The sequence below is a fragment of the Gavialis gangeticus genome, unplaced genomic scaffold (genome assembly GCF_001723915.1).
Source record: "Gavialis gangeticus isolate Ggan-Ray unplaced genomic scaffold, GavGan_comp1, whole genome shotgun sequence".
Taxonomy (NCBI): Eukaryota; Metazoa; Chordata; order Crocodylia; family Gavialidae; genus Gavialis; species Gavialis gangeticus.
In genome coordinates, this window is record NW_017729025.1 from 130,989,607 (window position 1) to 131,008,556 (window position 18,950).

An 18,950-nucleotide genomic window follows, 5' to 3' on the forward strand; every position below is an offset into this window, starting at 1 on the left:
TAGAGGTGGGTCAGAATGAGCCTGTACCCCTTAAAGAAGGACATAGACTGGGTCCTGATTGCTTCTATTAGGGCTGCTCCATAACAAGCATATTACTGCCCATTTGAGAGCACTTCACTGTTTGTAGTCCAGCAGTATGAAAGGCAGGAGTACTAGAGCAGGCAAGGCTTGCCATTTTTCAGCAGCATATCAGCAAAGTCTGCTCAGAGCAGATCTAAAAAAGAGAATAGGTGAAAAGCCAGTGGTTGGTCCATGTTGATTCAGTGGCCAAGTACTGCTGCCACTAGCGTGTAAGCAGACTGCATGAGGAACACAAGCCTCCCTTCCCACCCCCTGCCACTTGGGCAGCAAGCTCATCAGGCTTCCTATTGTGCTAGCTCCAATCCCAGCCCCACGCTGCCAGGCACATCTCAGCTCCATGTCCTGCCTCCACCCACAAACTGGGAAGAGCTGAGGCTGGGAGTGGTGCTGCAGCAAAATTTGGGGTGGCCTCAGACCCCTCCCAGTGCCACCAGTGCCCGCTCTAAGGCTCTGCCAATGCTGCACGGGGCTCTTCTTGGCAGGGCTGGGCTCAGAGCAGGAGCTGGGAGAGGGCTGCAGCCACCCCAAATTTCACCGCAGCTCTGGTCCCAACACCACCACTGCTGCCAGCCACCTGGCTCAGCCTCAGCTCTTCCCAGCACGTGGCTGGAGGCAGGACATGAAGCCAGGCTGCACTTCACAGTGCAGGGCTGGGAGCAGAGCTGCAGCAAAATTTTGAGTGGCTGTAGCATGAGCATTTAGCGGCCAAATTACGGGTCCCATCGGGCTAATATCCAATACAGAAAATTTTCTTTATATCAGTACCAGTATCAGACTGATGTATTGGCGCACCTCTAGTTTTCAGCCTTCTTAGACTCAAGGAATCCCTTGATAGGCTCAAGCCATCCTGCACTAGACTGAAGGCACTCCTTGGAAAATGTCAGTTCTTAACTGTCTCTTGATTTGAACTGCAGAAAAATAGAGCAATTCTTGTTTTGAAAGGGACTCAGAAAACCCATAACTCAAGTGCTTTTGGCACTATAGATTCCTATTTTAAATCTCCAGGTTTATTTTGTGAGACTCATGTTTGCGCACTTAACAGTACTAACACACTGCATGGCACACTGTGGCACCCCTGAAATGATCTCAAGGTACCCAAGGGCCATGGCACCCTGGTTGAGAATCGCTGCTATATACGCAAAGCAACACAGATTTTCAAGAAGAAATAAGCCAATGTTTATACAAATGCCTACACAGGCTCCCTTGTGAGATTTAGGTAAAACTAAAGTGATAAGCATGGGCTTCTTTAAAAAATAATGAAGTACTCTATTTTATTTAAAGATGCAAAAATAATTCATATGGCAAAATTTATAATTATGTAAGTATGTATGAACTTCTCCAATTCTCTGAAGTTTTCAAATGACTGATTTCAGGAAAATGCTATATACTCCAATAAGAAATATTTCAAGTGATGATATATAATTTATCTGTAAGAGGAAAAGATACAATGATGAACCAACAATAAGGATACAGAGCATCCAAGGGGGAAATCATTCCATTAAAATTACTTTATTGCATTTTTGTTATGGGATCCATTTATCAACTGTTCCTTCCAAGGAGAAAGAACAACAGGAGTAAAGAGAAACCTGTCTCCAGCACAAAATCTTCATTTAAAACCCAGTCATAAAAATCTAGTAGGTCATATAATCTTTGCCATAAAAATGAAATTAAAAAATTCTTCTCTGAATGCTCCAAAACTATGGGGAGAAATTCTCGTGTTGTGCTGCTTGGCCATAAAAATGGATGCATAATATTGGTTCCACACATTCTCATCGCAAACACTAGTTTTGGAGGAGCAGAACCTTTTCTGGCTCTGTGTGCAGTACATGCAAAAACATATGAACCATTCCAGAAAGCTTCTCTGGGGCTCACATTACAGAACTCCTGCGGGTAAGTTTTTTTCCCAAAAACTGGTGGCTGAACTGAGTCACCAGTTTTCTCAATCTATATATGGTATTCTGGAGAGTGCATATGTGCACCAGGGAGCCAGGATACCTCTGAGTATAAGGATATGAAAAATATATTATTTGACTTTACAGGTAAAATAACATCTACATTCTACTGGAACTTTCTATGGTTCCAATCCTAGAGACACTTAACACAACTCCCTCACCAGCAATCAGTCCTATAGAGATAAGCAGTACTTAGGTCTGTGAGTGTTTGTGGCAGCTAGATTAAGTATGGAATTACGATTTATTAATTAACTTAATTAATTGACCATTTCTTAAAAGGAAACAATGTGTTCTTCTTTAATTGTTCCATTCCATCTAGGAAAATTGATTACTTAAAAAGAGTAAGTGATATTAATACAACGATTTTAATCTTCTCTTCCTCCAAAACATTAATATTCTAAATAAATGGAAGAACATTTCAGAACACTATTGACTATATACAGTTGTTTCTAAAAAAGCTGTCATTTTTTAAGTTAAAATAAAAGATTTTGCTGGGAAGATTAAATGAATCATTGACCATAAGCCACTTTTTCTCATTCATCAGTTTTAATTTTACACCCTATACACACTTAATTTCAAACTTCCTGAAATGAGTAGCCTTTTCATTGTGCCAACAAAGAAATGCTCATGATCAGATTGTACCAGAGTAATTTATGTCTTTTGTCAACTTGAGGCTGCATCACTGGAATACTCCAAAAAAAGCTTCATCCTCAAATCATCTAGAAATAGTACCTTGGCCAGAACTAAGCAGTCAGAGGTCTTTTGCAAAGAGAACATATTATGTACCCACCAGGTGACACTCTACATGAAACTTAAGATATTTATTGCATCCTATGAATTCTTAACTCAGGGTCGCAGCTGGTTCAGAAACAGGCTCTGCATGTGATACTAAAGCAGTTGCATTCATCTAGAGTGCCAGATTTTACTCATGCATATTGGTCTAGATCAACAGTTCCCAATCTGTGGTACAGGTACCACCAGTGGTACACAGACAACCTGTCAGTGGTACGCATTAACAGATTTCTTATAATTACTTTATATGACAAAAATTTGCTGTACTTAAGGCTGTATCATTTTAAATTGGTGGTGCGCAATCTCTCAGAGTTTGGGAACTGCTGGAGATCAAAGGTGTCAACTCACCCTGTTCCACGTGCTGGATCCAGACCATGGGGCTCCTCACAGACTGGATCTAGTCCATAGCACAGAGATGTTGCGGTGGCAGCAGCAGCTGCAGTGGGACCAGAGAGGATAGCGGTAGTGGCGACTGTGGCAGAAATAGGGCCAGCAGCTCTGGCACAACTAGAGAAGCTGGCAGGGTCAGCCATGGGACAAGAAGGGCCAGTGGTAGCAGTGACTGTGGCAGCAGTGGAACCAGTGACAGTAAGACAAGCAGCTGCAAAGCTGTATCAACACAGACCCTCACTCGCCCTCCTGACACCAGCAGCCAGTGGCCTCAGGATTCTGTAGCAGGTCCACCCCATGGTAGCCATTTCCCCAACTTCTACTAGCCCACTGACAACCTGGCAGGTCAGAAGGAACAGTGCTGAAGGCCATGTGTTGGATACCTCTAGACTAAATGATGAGGACACTGCTGAGAATTATATATACACATGCAAAAACTTAATGAGGCTACAACTAACGATGATTTTAAATACAACTCATCACCCAGTGTAATCAATTACTTACATAATGAGCATATTAACTGATCATGGCTAACTGCTAATATGATGCAGAGTAGAAGATAAGAAATTAAATGTATATTATATATCATGAGGCTTATATGTTCTACCCTTTTAAAATAACTATGAAACTTGAAAGCTAAGACACCAACTTTTAGCAGCTGGCATAACCTTGAGTGGCCTCTCAGAAAATGGCATCAACACAAGAAATGGCTGCAGGGGACAGGCTCAGAGCCCTATATCTAAAGCACACGGTTGGGTATTATCTGTAGAGGTACTTGACTTCTCGTTGCAAATTATGTCCTTTCACCCATATAGCTCTGTCTCTCCTCAGTCAAACCTAAGAGAATTACAACATTTAATTCTGTGTGCAGTAATTCATTCTAAGATCACTTTTTCTTTGGAATAGTAAATTTTCCCAATCTCCTTCTAGGAAACACTTAAGAAAAGAGCTATAAAATACAACATTTTAACCAATGACTGAAAAAATATAGTCATGCAAGCCACATGAGAAAGACTAAATCTAACCCACGACTGACGCCAATTCTCTCAGGAACCATAGAAACCCATGTACTCCAGGCACCCTTTTTCAGATGGACTTAACAGATCTTCAGCTATCCAAAAAAGGCTGAAATTAGTACAGTTCAACTAATCTATTTCATTTGCAAGTCCTATTGATAATTACACCAAGACAGACATTGTTCCTTTTGCAACTCTGGGAGGTAATCTTAGGGTGAGGCTCAATTTAGCTTCTGCTCGCTGCAGTGGGAGCAGGTTATGCACAGATCATGCCACCCACTGAAAGGATAGGGTGTAGATAGTGATGATAACACCACCAGCAACTGTAATACTGTATCATGTTGGTCCCAGCTCTAGTCCCGCTGTGACATTTTAAAGCAAACAATGGCAGGAGCACAGGAATCATAGGAAAGTAAGGGTTGGAAGGAATCTCATGAGGTCCAGCCCCTGCTCAAGGCTGGATCATCCCTACCTAAACCATCCCAGCCAAGTGTCTGTCAAACCTCCTCAAGAAAATTTCGATGGATGTAGAGTCCACAACTTCCGTAGGTGGCCTGTTCCAATGCTTGACTACCCTCACTGTCAGAAAGCTCTTCCTGATCTCCAACCTAAATTTCCGCTTCTACAGCTTGAAGTCATTGCTCCTAATCCTGTCCCCTATGGCCACCAAGAAAAACCCATCTCCATCTTCTCTATAATTTCCCTTCAGCTATTTGAAGATGGTTATCAAATCCAGAGTCTTCTAGTCACCAGATTAAATAACCCCAGCTCTTTCATCCATCCGCATAAGTCATGACTCCTAGGTCTCTAATTATTTTTTGTTGTTTTCCTCTGGACTCTTTCCAATCTGTCCATATTCTTCTTGAAGTGGAGGCCCAAAATGAGACACAGTACTCCAGGTGAGGCCTCACCAGTGCTAAAAAGTGCAGAAGAATCACTTCCCTTGACTTGCAAGTAACACCCCTTTTAATACAACCCAGTGTGCGTGCTGTTGGCTTTTTTTTCAACAAAAACACATTGTTGAATCATACTTAGCTTATAGTCTACTGTAGGGGTGGGCGACTCCCAGCACGGGTGCCAAAGCACGCGCACCTCAGGGCAGATGGCAGAGGAGACCCGAAGAGCCTGATCCTTGTTATGGTAGCGCAGCCCCAGCCCCTTCCCCAACTATCTTGAGGCATGTGTGCACCCACCACCAGCAACAAACTGGCCTGAGGCTCCGCAGACCCTGCTGCAGCTGCTTGCAGCCTCCCCACCTCCTGCTGTGAATAGCCTGGGCTCTGTGGCAGGTAGCACGGCCTTACCAGAGCCTGAGCTGGCTGTGGCATGCAGGTGGGAGGCTGCACCAAGATACGCAGAGCCCCAGCCCAGCTAATTGCTGGTGGTGAGTGCATGTGCACCTCAGGGAGAACAGCGAGGAAGGGCCTGGGGCTCCACTACCACAACAAGGACCAGGCCCCTTACAATTCCCCTGCCATCCGCCCCTGGCATGTCAATATCTTATAAGCCAAAGTTACAGGTGTTTTTGGCACTGTCCAAAAATGTTACCAACCCCTGGTCTACTGTTACCACCCAGGTCACAGATTCATAGAAATTAGACTGGAAGGGACCTCGGAAGATCTTCGAGTCCAGCCCCCTGCCCCAGGGGCAAGAAGTCAGCCTGGATCCCAGTAAGATAAACACCCAAATGTCTCTTGAAGGCATTAAAGTAGGTGCTTGAACCACCTCCAGCGGCAGTCTATTCCAAACCTTGGGGGCTCGGGCAGTAAAGAAGTTCTTCCTTATGTCCAGCCTGAAACAGTCATGGAGGAGTTTGTGACCATTCGATCTTGTCATCCCTTGGGGCGCTCTGGTGAAAAAATGTTCCCCCAGATCCTGGTGAGCACTCCTGATAAACTTATAGGTGGCCACCAAATCACCAGTGAGCCTGCGCTTTTCCAGGTTGAAGAATCCCATAGCTCTCAGACTCTCATCATAAGGTCTGTTCCTGACCTCTGATCATGCATGTGGCTCTCCTCTGCACTCTCTCAAGCTTCTCCACATCCTTTTTGAATTTTGGAGCCCAAAACTGGACACACTACTCCAGCTGCAGCCTCATCAAGGCCGAGTACAACAGGAGAATGACATCCTGGGATTTGCCTGAGAAGCATCTATGGATGCAAGCCAGCATTTTGGTCACTTTGCTAGCCACAGTATCACATTGAAGGCTCATGTTCATCTCGTGGTCAGTCATGACCCCCAAGTCCCTTTCGTCCGTAGTGCTAGCCAGCGTAGCACTGCCGAACCTATAAGCATGCTGCAGATTTTCCTTCCAAGGTGGAGAACCTTGTATTTTTCAGTGTTAAACACCATCAGGTTCTCATCTGCCCACTTCCTGAGCCTGTCAAGGTCAGCTTGGATCACTCTCCAGTCTTCAGGTGTGGATGCTTTACCCCAAAGTTGGGTGTCAGTGGCGAACTTGGCCAGTCCGCTTCTGACGCCAATGTCTACATCATTAATGAAAATGTTGAATAATATAGGCCCAAGGACAGAGCCTTGAGGGACCCCACTGGTCACAGTGCACCACGACAATTGACTTCCATCAACCATCATCCTCTGGGTCCAACCACGGAGCCAATTCCCCAGCCAGCGGACCATGGTGAAGCCGAGGCTGCAGTTAGCCAGTTTTGCTAAAAGGTGATCATGGGCTACCAGATCAAAGACTTTTTTGAAGTCAAGACATATGACATCAATCTTTTCCCCTTGTCCAGGTGATAGGTCACCTGGTCCTAAAAGGAAATAAGACTGGTCAAGCAAGACCTACCCGCGACAAACCCATGCTGACTATCCCTCAGAATTTTGACATCAGCTAGTCTGTTGAGAATGGTCTCTTTAATAATCTTTTCTAGGGATAGAGGTCAGGCTGATGAGCCTGTAGTCTGCCGGATCCACTTTCCTCACTTTCTTGAAAATAAGCACCACATTGGCCTTCTTCCAATCATTGGGCACTTCACCAGAGCACCAAGAGTTCTTGAAGAACCATGCCAGGGACTGAGCTATGATGCTTGCCAACCTCCTTGAGTATCCTGGGGTGTAAGCTGTCAGGGCCAGCTGACTTGAAGGTATCCAGCCTCTCAAGGTGTTCCTTCACAAGGCCAGCATTGATGGAGGGTAAGGAATCTCCCTTACCCAGGTCTTCCCATCCTGTAATGGGCAGGGGCATCCCGTGGGACTGGTGAAAGACCGACACAAAATACCCATTTAGCAAGTTGGCTTTTTCCTGGGCGTCAGTTGTCAACTGTCTCGTCTGGCTTAGAAGAGGTCCAGTGTTGCCCTTGCTTTTCCTCTGGCTCCCCACATATCTAAAAAAGGACTTTTTATTGTCACTGATGCTTGTAGCCATTTGGAGTTCAGTTGCAGCCTTGGCTTTCCTTGTTTGCTCTATGCAGGTTTGGACCAGTGCAGACTATTCCTCCTTGGAGGTGGAGCCCATCCTCCATCCTTTATAGGCCTTTCTTTTCAGACACAGGAGGTCTGCTAGTTCTCTGCAGAGCCAAGGGGGCCGCTGTGCCCTTTTGCTGCCTTTCCTCTGAGATGGAATAGACTTTGTTTGTGTAGGTCCTTCTCCAGAGTATACTGCAGTCTAGACACTCATTCCCCAGTCTATATTTTTTCATGCAATTGTTCCATCCCAAGTGCAGGACTTTGCACGTATTCTTGCTGAAGCTCATCTGATTGATTGCACACCATTTATCCAATCATTCTGGATCCTAGCCCTAACCTCCAGAATGTCTGCAACTCTGTCCAACTTGGTGTCATTTGCAAATTTGCTAAGCACACACCTGATCCCATCATCCAAATCCTTAATGGAGATATGAAACAAAACCACACCAGGACAGATCCTTGGAGAACCCCACTTGATACCTCCTCCCAAGTGAGTCACTGATGACTACTCTTTGAACACAATGATTGAAATAGTTATGTATCCACATTACAGTACTTTCATTTAGTCTGTATTTCCTTAGTTTGTTAATAAGAATGCCATGAGAGAGGGTGTCAAAGACCTTGCTAAAGTCAAGATATATGAGATCTACTGCTCTCTCCCCAACCACACAGGTCACCTTACCATAGAAGGAAATCAGGTTGGTGAAGCATGACTTCCCTTGGTAAATCCATGCTAGCTGTTCCTGATCACCTTGTTCTCTTCTAGGTACTTCACAATAAATGCCTTGAGAACCTATTTAATGATTTCTCCAGGTATCAAGGTCAGACTGACTGGTCTGTATTTTTCCAGATCCTCTCTCCTTTCCTTTTTTAAAGATGAGCAGCACTGTATTTGTCTATCTCCAATCATCTAGGACAAGGGCAGGCAAAGTCTGGCCCGTAGGCCAGATGGGGTGTGCAGTAGACTCCATTTCTCTGCAGCCCCTGCCTGCATCACTGTGACCGGTTTCCATGGAGATCCCAGGACTGATACCGCCATGACACCTCAGGGCCAAGGTTTCCATGGAGACTGACACCAGCAGTTCTAGCAGGGCACACAGCATGGCAAGTTGCTGCTCCAGGGCTGAGATCTCATGGCAGTGACAGCATGGTCCAGAGCTGGGGCAGAGCTGCAGTCTGCTACCTGCATGCCTCAGGCAGGGGTGTGCAGGCAGCAGATAGAAGCTTTACCCCAGCTCCAGACCACGCTGTCACTACTGAAAAATTCCAGCCCCGGCCCCAACGTAGGTCCCCACCCAGCTGCATTCCCTGCCAGCACCGTTGGGACTGGTCTCCGTAGAAACCCTGGCCCTGTGCTGTCACAGCACTGCTGCTCCTGTGGTCTCATTGTAAACCGGCCAGGGAGACGTGGGCAGGGGCTGCTGGGAAATGGAGCCCGTCTGCTGGCTGGATCCACCATTATGCCTACCTGTGATCTCTGACCTCACCCAACCTCCATGAGTTCTCAACAAGGATAGCCAATGGCTCAGAAACTATCTCGGCCATTTCCTTCAGTACTCTAGGGTACATCCCATCCCATCCCACCAACCTGAAAGCATCTAGCTCATCTAATTAAGCCCTAACCTGTTCTGCCACTACTCTAAGCTGCTTGACTCCTCCCCTATCTTTGCTGCCAGCTGTGCTCCGTTAGCTGCCCCTATTTGTGAAGACTAAAATAAACAAGGCATTAAATACTTCAGTCTTCTCTGCATTATCCATAACTAAGCTGCCTTCTGCATTCTTTAACGGACCTATGGGGGGGAGGGTTGTCATCCCCTTATTTTTGTCATATTTCTAGAATCCCTTTTTATTGCCTTTTTTGTCACCTCCCAGTTTCATCTCAAACAGTGTCTGGGCCTTCGTAATTTTCTCTCTGCATGCCTGTGAGATACTCTTATACTTTTCCTTCATTCTATAACCACGTTTCCACATTTTGTAGGATTCCTTTTTGATATTCAGTTCACTGAAGAGATTGCTGTATAGCCAAGCTGGCCTCCTGTTGTACTTCCCATTCTTCCATCACATTGGGACAGCTTGCTCCTGTACCCTTAAAAAAAAAAAGGGCATCCTTAAAAGAGCAACCAGATCTCCTGGACACCTTTCCCCTCTGACTTGCCTCCCAAGGGGTCTGTCCATCAGATATCCCTGAGTTCATTACAGTCTGCTTTTCTGAAGTCCAGTGTCTTTATTCTGATGCTCCCCTTCCTTCTACCCCTTAGGATCTTGAATTTCATGGTGACCATCATGCAAGTTACCTTCCACCTTCATATACTCAACCAATTCCTTCATGTTTGTGAGCAACAGTTGAGAAGATCTTCCCGTTAGCTTTTTGGTATAGGTAGTAGAGAGGCAAACTATCTCCACCACTCTCCAAGAATTTGTTGGACCGCTTGTGTACTACTGTGTTTCCCTCCCAGCAAATGTCCTGATACAAAAAGAGAACCTGCAATTTGGAAACTTCCTTCAGGTGTTTAAAGAAGGCCTCATCCACCTCTTCCTCCTGGTTTGATGGCCTGCAGCAGACACCCACCATGACATCCCTCCTGCTGCATTCCTGTCTGACCTTTACCCAGAGGTTTTCACAGGCCCACCTTCCACTTCATACCGAACTTCGTAACAGTTGTACATCTCCTTTACCATTTATAAAGGGCAACACCTTCTCCTTTTTTCCCCTGCCTGTCCTTCCTGAACAAGTTATAGCCATTCCACCATGTCTCTAAGCAAAATTACATCATAGTTCCTCGGTTACTGTAGGACCTCCTGTTCTTCCTGCTTTTCCCTGCATGCTTCTCCCATTAATGTAAAAACATCTCAGGTATCTAACTGATCATTCTATTTTCTCCTTGCCAACACTGGTAAGGCTCCTACTACTTCTTCCTCTTACCAAGTTTTTATCCAGGTCATTTGACTCTTTACTCAACTCTGTGCTTTTGTCTCCATCCCCTAGTGAACCTAGTCGAAAGCCCTCCTCACTACGTTAGCAAGTCTGTACACAAAGACTCTTTCTCTTCTTTGTCAGGTGGAACCCAGCTCTTCCTCCAAAAAGAAGCTATAATTACTTTTATTAATACTTCAATATTTTAATAATTACCCAGCACTTAGAACATATATTAAGCAAAATCTATCTTCAGTCCTTTAGGCCTTTTCCCTTGTTAGCTAAATCTTACTGTAGCGAATTGGCCACTACGTGATAATTTCCTTGTTGTGGTTCATGATCTTGTTTTTAGGTTGAAAACTACTTGCTATAGGGGTTATAAAAATGTGTGCATCTTTTGTGAGAAAATATTACAGTTTGGAGTAGAAGAAACGATTACAAAACCACCTGTCTGGACAGCTTTTGTATAAGCTCAAGCAGAAAAGGGAAAACCATGCTATTTGAAGGGTGGTCCAATGTCCGACCAGTCCATATGTAACATAATACCTAGTTGATACAAAACATATTTTCTAGCAGCGTTAACTATTTTGTTTAAAAAGTTGCATAAAACTTATTTCACTGGGCCTTTTCTGTAATTTACTCAGGTGCATATGTTTAAATAGGACATAGCCACAGGATTAACTCTTTAATGGCAAAAAACGGCAAGAGAGACTTACTTTCATAAAACATTAGAGTTGTGGGTTGGTACCAAAACTGACACTTCATTCAGTAGACTTAGATTGATGACTGAAACTTAGAGAGGCTTGCATTTATTTATTCCTGAAGTGAATTTGATCTCTGCTTGTACTTGAAAATCAGAATTTGACACTTAAGTACATAAACAGAAGATTGGGGAAAGAAGAAACACATTAAAGTAATTAAAAACATCCACATCAGTCAAATAAAGAATAATAAAAGAATTACTTTATATGAAATGCTGTAGACATAAACACTTTCAGTAGGGCACTGCTCTTGCATATCGCCTAACCAGAAAGTATACCTGAGCAAAATACTTCAATCAAATGGCATACTGGCTGTATCATCTATCACAGATCAAATCCTTTGTGACTGCACACGTCACAGGAAGCAAGAATTTCTCCACTTCCTTCTAGTCCTGCATAACTCCACTTTGACAGGCTCAGACACTGGAAGAAATCAGAGGTAGTTTTTGCAAGGGGCTGCAATCGGTTTTGACAGCCAGTTCTGACAGCCAGCCAACCAAAGTAACATCCTGGATAGATAAGCAGCATAGCGTAGCTGGGGATGAGATTCTATTGCTATCAGGGGGGCTTCAGACTGGACTAGCAGGTGGGAGGAAGTTAGGTTACTCCTGGTAGCAGGAAAAGACACTTGGCCAGTGGATTTTATAAGTATGCTGTAGGTGACAGAGTCTAGCTGGATCAATCATTAGTACTAAACTACTCTTCTTTATGCTTCAGTTTAGTCTTTTATGAAATGGGGATAATACTATTTCCTACTTTTGTGAAATATTTTGAGGTCAATGGATGAAAAGTGATTTTACAGAGAGAAATGCATACCAATATTAGTACCATTAATGGCCTCTTTAGAACAACTCCTGATTTAGCCTTGTACATGAAGAGAAGCAGGCCTTTAACACAATAAAAAATTAACTAAAACAAAAAGGCCTATAAAAAAAGCTAACACTGCTTTAACTTGACACTAGCACATATGAAATGCCTGCAAAGCCGGAGGCCAACATGGCACATTAAGGACAATGTGTGAGCATTTGTGTGAATTTCCTTTCCTATCAATGATACTCCTGAAAATAAATGAGTCACTGTATCAAGTGGAAAGGGGGAAAAGGCTGTACATTTATCCAATAAACAATTCAGCAACATAACGCTATAGCCCTTGCAGCATTATAATTTTACATAGCTCTCAAGGACACAACTTCCTAGCAGGCATCAGGCAAGTCGTCTCTAAATCCCCACCCCACTTTCTGCACATGGGTTGGGAAATCATTCCAGCAGCAGGTGCAAAGAGATTTAAGAGCCCCCTCCTGAACTGGATGGCTATATAACCCTTCTGGCAGACTGCCAACTGTCTCCCATAATGCCTAACCCTCTTTTAAAGCAGTGGGGGCCAACCTTTTTGGCAGGCGTGCCACAAATTATCCCCGCATCCTCCCTGAGTGCCACTCCAATCCCTTTCTCCCATTCCCTTACCCAATCTGCTACTCAGCATTCTGCTTCCTGTCCTGTGCTCCCTACATGATCTGATGCTCTGCTTTCTGCTCCCTGTCCTACTGCCACTTTGCTGCCTGCCCCCTCCCTAACCTACCACATACCACACACAAAGGTTGCCCATGTCATTTGTGGCCCCCATGCTGCAGGGTTAGCCACCCCTGTTTTCAAGCAACCACTTGTATCCAACCTTTCAGACAGGCCATTGCAACTGCCTTACTGAAGCTAGCTTCCTGGATGTCAGGCAGAATTCGCTGGGGGCACTTTTTTTCTTTTCTTTGTGAAGTTTTGGCTTTTGAGTTGCAACCTTAGGGCCCTGATCCTACCAACACAAAGGCATGCAAGCCATTTTATACATATTAATAATTTCACTTGGGTTTGATGGGAATGTTCACGCCTTTATGATTTTGCAGGACTGAAATCTTAAGTTTCAACTCACAGAGACCATCGGAAGACAAAATTTTAGAAAGCATTCTACCTAGAAGCTAATAGCAAGCTGGACTGTAGCCTACTGGCTGGAACACAGCTGCAGGACAAACAGACTGAGAATACATTCTGTCTGTATTGAAATCAATAGCAACATTTTCACGGACTTGGTGGGGCTAGACAGTAACCCTAGGTTAATATTATCTGCTCTATCACTATGACTACACAGAAACACAGGTATTAGCATATCAGGTTAGATGAGGGAACACCTGGACTTGTAACCTGTCTCTGACATGGGCCACACTCAGATGTTTCAGCTCAGGTTTTATGCATATAGCAAATAAAAGATCAATTTTGTTTGCAGCCGTAGTGGTTGTTTGTCAAATGAAAATATATCAGCTGGTTTTGTTTTCCAACTGTTAAAAAGGTATTAGTAAATGTTATAGGCTAATTGCCTGCCAAATTTAAGTCTGAGCTGCTTAGCTGTGAAGTGCCTCCTGCAATCAAAAAGCAACATTCAAATTCACTGCTTCTGCATTCAGTCTTCCTTCTTCCTCTTTAGTCATGTCACTCTTTCTTCAAGTAGTAAATACATTGCCATCAGCTTCACTACCCAGATCAATTGTCTGATATTGGAAAGAAAGGACCTATGCTCTGTGGTTTACTATTACCTCTGACATTTTCAGATATTCACCTGGAAAGCAAAAATACCTATTATGCATCAGGGCTTGGGTCTTCTACATGGGAGCAGAAAAATGCTGTCTTGCTGAGACACTGAAACAATCCCACACTGTGGCAATCTTTAATTGCTAAACACTAAGTAAAGCCTAAAATGACCAACTATAGCATTTTCAAAACCCAATATAATAGTTATGTAGTTAGCCTGCACTCCTCTTGCAGTTATCATTTGTTGGAGAAGCAATTTCTCCCTCAAGCTCTGACTTATATTTCCAGTCTATTTCATCTCCTTGTTGACTCTGTAGTTTAATCCTGTTTCTGGAGGTGTCAGTTTACCACAGAAATAACTCTGCTGACATCCCTGAGGATTGTGAATCACTGGACACCAAGTGAGTGAACGAAGGGGATGGCACAGAGTAGGAAACAAAAAAAAATCCAGACATGAAAAGAAATACATTTAAAGAATACTGCATTTTTTACAGCATGTCCGAGCCATGCATGTCATTAGGATCACACTAACCTTGTCAGGTGAAAAAACAAATATCTACTTCAACTTAAGAATTTCACTGTTCTTATTCCTCTCATCTGAACCACCCTCATGCCTCACTGCTGCACTTGGTGCAATTTGCTGGAAAGGGAGTGTCAGACTTCCTTACCTACAACGAATCTCTTTGGGGTGGCTATGCTGGGGGATTTTAGGTATTAGTGGGACCACTCATTCCTCACTGAGACTAGCCTCCAGCCCATGGAGCCCCCACCCTCATATACTGCAGAGGGGAGCCTGCCTGAAAGAATGAAAGCAGCACAGAAAGAGTAAAACCTTGTGAAAAAGGAAATCTGTCCATGCTCTCTATGGCAACCTAATGATCCTTTGTTTGGCCTTCCAGTTCCAATGGACTTCCCTTCTCATCCAGTGGGGAGAATGGTGAAGCATAATTTCCACTGGTATACTTGCTAACATAGGCTCCCTCTACTTGGGAGCTCTCTTCAACATTTTCTTGTTCTTTTTCCAAGAGAAGGGATCATCACTACATATTTCTCTGCTGGGAGGTTTCTCTATCATCAAGAGAGGCCAGTACAATCCGACTCTGGAAGTAGTGCACTTTGCTAAGCAGAGATGCTTCTTTCATCAAAACAGATCTAGCTCTCCATTCAGATATCTGTTCCCATTTCCAGAGTTGGGAGCAAACTGAAGACCTATTAATGCAGTGGTGGCCGACCTTTTTGGCAAGCATGCCACAGATAAATCCAGCAGCCTCCCTGAGCGCAGTTCCAATTCCCTTCTCCTGCCTGATCTATCTGCCCTGTTTCATGCCTAATCTGTTGCTCTCCTTTCCGCTTCCTGCCCTGCACACCCTACCCAGTCCTTTGCTCCAATTTCTGCTTCCTGCCAACTGCCTCTGTGCTGCCTGTGCCCTTCCTGATCTGCTGTGTGCCACAGGGGCTGTCTGTGCTGCTTGTGACTCATTTGCCTCAAGGTGAACACCCCAGCACTAACCAATCCAATGACATGGTAAGCATGGCCAAAAGTTTCTACTGAAGCTCCCATAGGGTACGTTTTCTTGGTTATGCCAAAGCTCAAAAGAGGATCTGAAGGTATTATGTCAACTTAAGCCTTGGTAAAACCATGTAAATCTAGTTGCTTCTAGCTCAGTGCTTTGATCAGCATGAACAGCAATATTTTGCTGGGAACAATTATAGAACCACACAGACTGCAAGTTCTTTGTAGCATTGTAGCAACAGCCAATTCTGGCCATGCTTTTACAATGCTGACCCCAATCCTAATTGGGGTCTCTGAAATGTATGTTAAACTAAATATGAAAAAGTATATTAAGTGCCATAAATTACCTGGGGGAGCGAGGGAATTCCACAGAACACAATTCTAATAAAAGCCTTTAACAAAGAAACCACTACCCATAGTGGTCAGAGGTACAGATCTCAGACTGACTTCTGGCTTCATTTGTAGTGTGGAGAGGCTACCTTATTTGTAGACATTTCTTTTAATAAAAACCTAAAAGCCTCTTATTTTAAAACGTATGTTTGGAAAAAAGATAATATTTATTAAGTGCACTCAGTTCTAAAAGGAAATATTTTAGGCAAGGTTAGTAGAAAAGGAGAAATAGCCTCCAATTATTTGCATTTTTTTAATTATCTTAAATTGCACAGCTATTTGTTCTTCATAATGTTCTCATATATGCAAACGTTCCATTAACTCAATGGAACTTTTTATCTTTAGGAAAACTGAACGCTTTCAGTATGGCTTCTCCAATATGTTTCAAATTAGAGGGTAAGTGTGGTTTTATGTTGATAGTTGAAATTTTAAACTTTACAATTTAATCCACTACCACAACACAGCATTAAAAAAGACCCAGCATCTTAAAAAATCAAGGGCCTAGTCTTTCAAGCCCTCAAAATGCAGAACATCCACTGGAACCAATGAAATTTTGGGGCTTGCAAGATTAAACAGCAAAGTATCATGTCTCAGGAACAATTAAATGCCAATCCTAATGTATATCAATGTGTTCCAGTGTGTCTATTGGCAAAACCAATCACTGGGAGTTAGCCTTCCTAAACTTCTGACCTAAAAAGTTACTTAACCATTCTTTACTTTCATTTTACCTTATGTAAAGCCACCTTTAAGAAGTGCTACGAAGCTCAGTTATTAGGACATGATCCAATAGTTTTGTCCCTGACTAGAGGGAAAAAATTCTTAAGGCTGAAGCCTTTGAAAATCTCTGATAAATAGTACTATAGAAGTAAAATGCATTTAATTATTTGTATTACTGCTATTTAATATTGAGAATGGGAAGTGAAGAACTCAGGGGAAATATTACTGGAATGAAGGAGATCTGATTTTCTTATACAAACTGGCATTTGGGTCCTGCCATTAAAAATGTTCTTTCAAATTGGAATACATGAAAATTATTAATTAGTGATAAACATTACAGTAGATTCAAATCTAAGATCTAAAAGACATTTATTTGACCTGTATTATAATCTAAAAGGGCATTTATTTGTACTATATACCAAAACAGCACAATGTCCTAAAAGAATATTTCCTGGCTCAGTTTTCAGTCAAAAATAGTATGTAAAAGATAGGAATAATGGCGTATATGTATCATATAGGATATTTTAAATCAACAGAAATGTTACTCTTAAGTAAATATAGTGAACAAGTAACCACATGAGTAAGTTTGCAACCTAGGCTCAAAAAGTGGTTGATTTCCAAAATGGCTGTAAACTGAATTATAAAACTGGTTCCCTAATATGCATTTTTAACAAGGATTTTAATACACGTTTTTCACCCCATGACTGGCAACTGAAAAAGTATGAATTTGTTATAACAGCCCTCTTCCCCTTCCCTCCTAGCTTACCCTTCTGTGCATTTTTGATTGTTTCTGTTCTACAACTGTGCCTATCAAATTACTTACTTGCTACTATTCTTACTTTTTTCTCCCCCTCTGGTTGACCCAGACAGAAGCATTTAAAAAAACTGACAACCCACAGCAAAATTCATCTGTTCATATGCAGGAAAATATGTAACTTTTTCCATGTCCAAATTTTGAAAACATGTTGGAGGTCCAACATTTAAAACAGTAGTCAAGAAATTCTCAGTTCAGATTCTGTAAACACTCGTATCTGTAGTCCTTCCTACCCAGCATTTATGACCCTATCCATTGATATAAATCAAATGCAACCCTGTCTCTTTTGTCATGTATGTTATTTATAGCACTAACTGCTATACATAGTGCTTTAATAGGTAAGTTTAATTGCAGAGGTAGCTTAAATACATCATAATTCCCTCCCACTTCCTAAGCTACACCATCTCCTAGATGAAAAAACTCCCTTCTCTCTGCTACAAGAAAAATTCTGGATGAAAATGCATGCTAGACTATATTTTCTGCAGACTGCAGCCCCATACTGAGGGGTGATGTAGACTTCACAGAATCACTTTTGCTCATGGTTTAAAACACAGAACAGCACATCAACTGAGTTGTAACCTGCTGTATTTCAGTCTGTTTTGTTTCTTTTTTCAGCCTGACTTAAGTTTCTCAGGACAGAGCTCTAAGACCCACGTAGGGCTGAGGTGCACCTAACTGCTGTAGCTTGCAGCATCCAGTCTCTGTTTGCCTACGATTGATCACACACTGTGGAAATCAGTGTGAAGAGAAGATTCTCTTCCCACATGCTCCTAAAAAAGCATATTCCCAGTAATCTTAAATTTCCTTCCCCAGTGGTGTAACTCGGTGGTGCTCAAGTTTTTGGCTCCACAAACCATGGGTGGCATGGGGCTGGTCTGCCTCTCCCTGGCCCCATATGCCCAGATTGGGCACCATGAAAACAGAAGTGACAATTTTTGCCTGATCTGGCCACAGAAAGCAGTTTATACCTGTAACCAAACACAAATGCACAGCTGCAAACAGCTTCAAAAATGGCTGATTGAGTGAAAATCTGACCCCTCATTGCATGAGGTATCAGATAAAGACATTTCAAAATGTAGCATCTTCTGTAACTTGTGTCTGTGAAGCTCCCAACCTGTCACTGTTTTCAGAATGGGAGGGGGGGAAGACAGTGGAGGGAGTTCAGTCTGAGGTTTTTTCAGCCCCCAGCAGTGGTTGGGGTGGGTATATTGGAGGCCCCCCCCAAAGATGGGGGGTCCAGTTCAACCCCACCCTTCAGCAACAGCTGAGGAACCCCAAGAACAAGTTCCCTCTGCTGCCTTTCCCCTCTCCCATCCTGAAAACAGGGAGCACTGGCAGAGAGCCTGGCCATTGCTATGGAAACCTGGAGCTAGCAGCTACATTTAGGGCTGCACCGATAGAGGTTTTTTAGGCCAATACCAATGGCTGATATTTAATAAGCCATATCGGTTGATACCAATCCAATTCCAAAATGCAGCCCCGCACCGTGGAGAGCAGCATCTGCCTGGTAAGTCTGTTGTGGGGAAAGGGGTGGGGATAGGGAAGGGGTATGGGGGGCGGCAGATTGAGGCCCCCGCAGTGATGGAGGGGGAGGGGGAAGGGGTGGGGCCGGA